Genomic DNA, 7,790 nt, shown 5'->3' on the forward strand with positions numbered 1-7,790 from the left:
CTGGAGTGATCTTTTCCAACAGCCACCGTAAAAGTTCTATCTTGGATGAAGGACACAATGAGCTGAATTAGCTCTCTCTATATATTATAATGGATTAATTTTTAGATAAGTCCCTCATTCCAGACGCGGTCGAAAGCTTTCGCCACGTCTAGCATGAGGATGGCCACATTCTGTTTCTTATGAAGTGCGTCTCCGCAAAACTCTGTAAGCCTTACTAACTGCTTTATGGTGGACAACTTGCTTCGAAACCCGAATTGCTCCGGAGGAAAGACGTTCAAATAAGGCTTTAATCTGTTAAATATAACTCTTTCGTAAATCTTACCGAAGCCTGAAAGCAAATTGATAAGCCTGTATCCATCAGGTTTTGTTTTATCTTTGCCGGGCTTTGGAAGAAGTATGACCTTCGCATGCTTCCATTTGACGGGAAAGTAACTTAAATTTAAACTTGCATTTATGATGCTAGTATACATCGTGGTGCAATTGACAGGCAGATTTCTAATAGCCGTGTTACTAATCGTGTCATAGCCAGGTGCCTTTCGTCTCTTTAATTTCGTAATAATATCCTGGACCTCAGAGGGCGATGCAAATTTTGGGAGATTTCTGACTGTCGGCGCGTTTAGCCAGTCGCGTAAATAATAGCAAACTTCGTAGGTAAACTCCATATTATGTGGGACGCGGTTTGGCATAAGCTGCTGTTCTAGATACTCCGCCAATACATGTGCTTTTGCATTGTTAGTAGTGGCAATGTTGTTGTCAGTATAAATGGGCCTGTTGCAAGTAGCAGTACCTTTAAGGTTTTTAATAAACTTCCATAGCGAACCGTCCTATGGGTTTAAATTCAGGATCCTTTCTTCTTTACCTCATTTCTATGCTCAGTAATTTTCTTTTTAATGAGCCTGTTTAATTGATTTAACTCTTTCTTAACCAGACGACTCCAAGTCAAATTCCATCTTTTCCTTAGTTCGGTTTCTATCTTTAATAAAATCCCTAATGTTTTTCGGCAGCCTACCGGCAAATTGCTCCTTATTAACCTGACAAGAGGCGTTATTAACTGCAATGTTTATGCTGTCTGTCAAAATATCAATGGTTGAATCTATATCATTTCTGGTTCTTAGACTTTCAATATTCGGGGGGTTCACCAGCAAGTCTTTGAAAAGGTTCCAGTCAATAAGATTAATTTTCTCGCAGCTTCTTTCTTTGGCCATACCAAGCGTAACGAGGACCGGTAAATGATCAGAAGTCAGTTCATGTACAACTTCAGTGAACATCGGAGTTGAGGTGTTAGTAAGTAGCAGGTCGAAGATATCTGCCTAATGAGGATTATCAGGACGATATGTAAATTCTGTAGGCGCTTCTAGTGTAATTGAGTAATTGTTCAAAAAGTTCCGTTTTTATTTGTAGAACGACAACCCCATTCTCTGTGCTTAGCATTGAAATCGCCTGCTAAGATAAACTCGTTCTGTTCAGGAAAAATATTCTTAAGAATATCCTCGTTGAATTTCACTTGAGGAGGATTGTAGAAGGCACTAAAATAGATGGTACAATGAAAGGGTAATAAAACTGAAACTGTAACTAACTCATGGGAGCTGTTTCTATCCTCGCTGATTAAGCATGACTGAAGGGAGTTTTGAACGTATACCGCAACACCTTCCCCTCTGTGACTCAGCCTGTCACAACGATATGCACGAAAATTGTTGATCCTGTCGCAGGTGTAAACAGAATTCTCGCCTTTTATTCCTTGTGATTATGCGTCTGTGGCATTTATATCGCTGTCTGAACGCAGCTTTACCAAAGAAATTTTTTGGCTTTACAGCCTTCTTTTGCTTTGCAGTGTTCAGATAAGCCAAACGAAAACCACAAATAATCCCTCCTTCCAAGTAGGTACCCTTACATGCTTTATTTAGTTTAACAAGCAATAAATATTGTATTGATTCTGCAGTTAATAGTGCTGTTTAACTGCTTTTGATACTAAAGACTACTTCAGCTGCACATTTTTATTGCACTTGGGTTTTCTCTGAATTATTTACTGCAATGATTCTACTGATTAACATTTGATGGAACTGCTGGAAGTACTGTTCTGTTATCGGGGCCGGATTCAGATATGCATGTATATAAATGTACGTACGTGCGTATGTATGTGCATATATTATGTGTTTATATATACAGACACATATATACGCACATACATATTTATACACGTGCGCATATACATACATTTTTAATCGGGCACCGATAACAGAATAGTACCATACTGGACAGCATTTAGTAGGGCATTTTCTGGATTGGATTGGATTATTCAATTATGGCAAAGCACACGAGGGTTATCTGCCTAAAGGAAGGGATGCCTTCGTGGAGGACTTTCTAAGGGAAACTGGCTCGTATATATATTACACATGGGGAAAACCACGAAAACGCCCATGCAGCCAGCCCGTTCGGGGGATTCGAACCTCAGACCGAACTACCAGTGTTCAGCGTCTTTACCGCTCGGCCGCTGGCTGGCCAGGGCATTTTCTGAACTCCTTGTTTATTTTAATTTGCGCAAAATTCTATTTTAAAGTGGAAAGTTCATAATTTATAATTACTCTCCAAGGATAAGAATAAAGAAAACTTACTTGATCGAGGTGAAGTCCGAATACTCACAATCTATAAAAATAAGAGAAAAAGAATTATATTCAAGGGAAAACTTCAGATCCCCGTGAATTACCCGACTGCATGGGGGTTTTCTTCGCGTAAATTGAGTTGCACTGTAAAGAGAATTTGTGGAGCCTGAAAGTGATTGTAGTGCAGGCTGTTAAGTACTGATAAGAAAATAAACTTGATAAATAATTGCTTTATTAAAAAATAATGCACAGTTGCTTTAAACTAAAAAAACTTCTTTTTAATAGCTAATAGAAAAAATAAAAAGTTAACGACCTAATGTCTCCAACTGGGTATGAGTCACTATAGAAGCAAATTTTACAACGCAAAAAAAATTCTGCGGGAATAGCGGTTTAGCTTGTAAACTTCACGTGCAAAGAATTTGTGCCTGACTCAAGTTTTATGAGGTTTAAGTAAATACTTAAACGCTTAATAAAGCGTTAAGTCTTAGGGGTGTACTCCAACTGCGCTGATGAAAATCCCCCCCCCTCGTCCTGCTAGAGTCCAACTGCGCCGATCAAAATTTCTTTCCCCCGTGGCCTACAGGGTTACAATTTTATTTTTCGAAGCCAACTGTAGCCAAGAGGAAAATAAAAATAAAGAAATATATTTTTTATAAATGAATAGTGGATTTGTTCCAAATCTAGAGAAACTAAGCTTCAGCAACAACAAAGATAACGCCTTCTTTTATTATTATTGCGAATTAAGTCATGCTTAATCCTTTCTGGAATTTATTCCACGAAATAAGTGTTTACGATTTACTTCGTAATTTTTAATACAGATATTTTGAGTTTTTATGTATTTTTGTTTTGTCGTGAAGTAAGAACTGAATTAATTGACGAGAAACACTGAATTGTCTGTGAAAAATCGTTTCTTTTGGTTTAATTTCTTTTATACATCGCTTTAGATTTACTTTTGTTAATTGCTCTGTAACACAAAAGAAATTTTCATATGACTTGCAGAAGGTTTCTTAATACTCTTGCAGGCAATAAATTCATCTTTGTAACAACATGTGGGGCTACAAGGCATTCTTCATAAGCACAACTATTGGCTCTGACCTTTTTCACCCCTACAACCGGAAGTCGGTGTATATTCCTTAAATAGCTAAATTTTGAATCAGTTCCTTTGACTATCTTGGTGAAAAATATATTTGCTTCTGTTATAAATTCAACCTTGAATTAAAATTGGCGTTATTTAAGCATATTTACCTATGATGGAGTTTATTCGCAGTCAGAGAGGAAAAATTCTCGTTCTTTTTTCAGGACATAAATTTTATAAGGACTGTGGAAAAGCAGAGTGCCAAAAATGGCGTTTGTTATATATGTAACTGTAACTGTATCTATTATTATCTTTAATCGTAACTGTAAATTTACATCTGTCTACTTTGTCTGTCTGTCTAATATAATATAGTAGATGAGTAATGTAGAATAAACGATGTTTGTGTACATCTTGTAATCATCACTGAGCACGTACCCAACACATATAAAATACAACACATGGCGCAGCCCGTCGTTGATTAAAAAAGAAAATCTTTTTTGAAGAACCATGCAGCCTCGGTAAAGATGTTCTAAACAAAAACATCATGGGAAGTTGTTTACAGTGAAATCGAAACTTATATCGCTGGTAAGTGAGTTGTTTATTTTTATTGGAAGTGGCTAAAAATACGTATATATAAACTATTTAAAGTCCTAAATTAAATATGGATGGATTAAAGCCACCAAGTAATCTAAGTTTCGAAGGAAATTTAAGCGAAAATTGGAAGAAATCGAAACAAAAATTCCAAATTTATATGTTAGCGTCTGGTGGTATTACTAAATCACCTGAAATTAAAGTAGCTATTTTATTGCATATTATTGGTGAAGAAGCACTTGAAAATTTTAATACTTTTAATTTAAGTGAAGAAGATAAGAAGGATGTTGACAAAGTAATTGAAGCTTTCGAAAATTTTTGCATACCGAAAGCAAACGAAAGTGTTGATAGACATATATTTTTCTGTCGAACATAACATGTAGGTGAATCGTTTGATGATTTCTTGACCGATTTAAAGAAATTAAGTAGCAACTGTGGATTTGCAGAATTAAAAGATAGTTTAATAAGGGATAGAATAGTAAGTGGAATTCTAAATAAAAATCTCAAAGATAGATTATTAAGGGAAGATCAGTTAACATTGGAGAAATGTATTAAAATGTGTAAAGCTTCTGAATTAGCAGAACTTCAGCTGAAAACTTTAACTGAAGAAAATAAAATAGAAGCTATCAAACGTAATAAATTTCGACCTTCAGAGGAAAAAAGTCAGCCTTGTAAGAAAGACTATCATGTAAAACAAAAGCAACAAAGTACTAAATCTTCTTCAAACTATCAAGGAAATAAGTACAATAATCCAAAACCATGTAGAAAATGTGAAACTTTTCATAAGTTATACAACTGTCCTGCTTATAATAAGATTTGCTTGTACTGTAAAAAGAAAAATCACTTTTCTAAAATGTGCACTTTTAAAAATATTAATGTTGTACAGAATAATTTAGAGCATGAGTTACATAATAATGGTAATGAATATATTTTAGGGTCAGTAGAAGATATAAATCCATTTTCTAAAAATAAAACCGAATGGTTTGAAAAACTAAAAGTAAGCATATCTAAATATTTATTTGTTAAGTTGGATACTGGAGCTCAGTGTAATGTGCTACCATTGCCTAAATTTAAACAATTAAATTTAAGAGAGAAATGTTTGACTAAATCAAAAGTCACTTTAAATAATTACAATGGTACTACAATTGATGTAGTTGGAAAATGTAAATTATTATGTGAAACATCGAAAGGGGACAAGGATGAAGTAGAATTTCAAGTCGTAGCATGTGATAAAACTGTTCCAGCTATTTTAGGTTTACCTACATTGCAAAAATTAAACCTAATTCAAAGGATTTGTACAGTAAATCCTGATTCCAGTGAAAAGTTACCAGAATTTTTAAAAGGATATCAAGATTTGTTTAAAGGAACTGGGAATTTAACTGGATATACATATCATATTAAATTAAAACCAGGAGCTGTTGGTAAAATAGAACCCTGTAGGAAAATTCCACTTAGCTTATTAAATCCATTAAAAAAAGGAATTAGCAAGAATGGAAAAAGATGGTATTATAAAGAAAGTTAACCAACCAACAGAATTCGTGAATTCATTAGTGGTAGTAAGGAAAAAAGATGGAAATTTAAGAGTGTGTTTAGATCCTCAGCACCTTAACCAAAATGTACTGAGAGAACATTATCACATACCAACCTTTGAAGAAATTTCATCTCAAATGACAAATGCAAAGGTCTTTAGTATTTTAGATGCAAACAAAGCATTTTGGCAAATTAAACTGTCAGATTCAAGTTGTGAATTTACTACATTTAACACTCCGTTTGGTAGATATTGTTTTTTAAGATTGCCATATGGACTGAGTTCATCACCAGAAGTTTTCCACAGAAGTTTTTCTGAAATTTTTAGTGATTTAGAAGGAGTTCAAATATATATAGATGACTTATTAGTCTGGGGTAAAGATAAAAAAGAACATGATTCAAAATTAAAGAAGTTGTTGGACAGAGCCAGAGAAAAGAATGTTAAATTTAATTTAAATAAATGTAAATTTGGGCTGAATGAAGTGAAATATATGGGACATATATTTTCTAAAGATGGTTTAAAACCAGATGAAGACAAAATTAAGGCTATTCTAGATATAAAACCACCAAAAAATGTGAAAGAATTAGAAACTTTCCTAGGAAGGATTACATATATTTCTAGATTTATACCTAATGTATCAGAATTGACATCATGTTTAAGAGATTTGTTGAAAAAACAAGTTATCTGGAACTGGAATGCAACACATGAAAAAGCATTTAGAAGACTAAAAGATGTCTTGGTAAATAAACCAGTTTTACAGCATTATGATATAAACATGCTAGTAGTTTTATCTGTTATAGTTATAGATGCATCTCAAGAAGGACTAGGAGCAGTCTTACTGCAGAATAATTTACCAGTGGCATATGCATCTAAGGCATTAACAGATACACAGAAGAATTATGCTCAAATTGAAAAGGAAACTTTAGCTATTGTATTTGCGTGTGAGAAATTTCACCAGTATATATTTGGAAAATATATTACTGTGGAAAGTGATCATAAACCACTGGAATCAATTTTTAAAAAGCCATTAAATAAATGCCCTGTAAGACTACAAAGAATGCGTATAAGATTACAGCCATATCAGTTTGAAATAAAATATAAACCAGGAAAAGAACTTTTTATAGCGGATGCATTATCAAGATCATTTACTGATAAAGGATCTGATTTCTTTGAAGGAGAAATAGAAGCTCATGTTGGATTAGTTGTAGAATGTATACCAATGTCTAATGGTAAAATGGAAGTTTTTCAACTGGAAACAGAAAAAGATGAAGAACTACAAGTTTTAAGAAAATAAAATAAAACTGGATGGCCAGATGAAAAATGTATGGTTCTAGAACTGGCAAAACCATATTTTAACTTCATAGAAGAACTATCAGAAGCAAATTGATTAATATTTAAAAATTCCTGTGTTGTTGTACCAAGAAGTTTACGAAAAGATATGTTAAGCAGAATTCATTATGGTCATTTAGGAGTAGTAAAATGCAAGATCAAAGCAAGAGAAATATTGTATTGGCCAGGAATGTCCAAAGAAATTGAAGATTTGGTACTGAATTGTCAAACATGTTTAAGTTTACAAAAAGCTAATACTAAAGAACCAATGATATCTAAAGAAATACCTAATGGTCCATGGGAAGTATTGGGAACAGACCTCTTTTACTTTCAAGGAAGGGATTATCTAATAGTTATAGATTATTTTAGCAAATATATTGAAATTGGACATTTGGAAGATTTGTCAAGTGTAGCAGTGATAAAGCAATTGAAATCAATTTTTGCAAGACATGGTATTCCGAAAATAGTATATTCGGATAATGGTCCACAATATAATTGCAGGAAATATAAAGATTTTGCAAGAAGATGGAATTTTGAAACCAGAACTTCAAGTCCAAATTATCCACAGTCTAATGGAATGGTTGAAAGACATATTCAAACTCTCAAGCGAATGTTAGAAAAAGCTGTAGTTGACAACAAGGATCCATATTTAGTTTTACTGGAATAT

Source organism: Stegodyphus dumicola, chromosome 4 (genome assembly GCF_044657685.1).
Source record: "Stegodyphus dumicola isolate Sdum_Otavi_A_Nest chromosome 4, ASM4465768v1".
NCBI classification, from domain to species: domain Eukaryota; kingdom Metazoa; phylum Arthropoda; class Arachnida; order Araneae; family Eresidae; genus Stegodyphus; species Stegodyphus dumicola.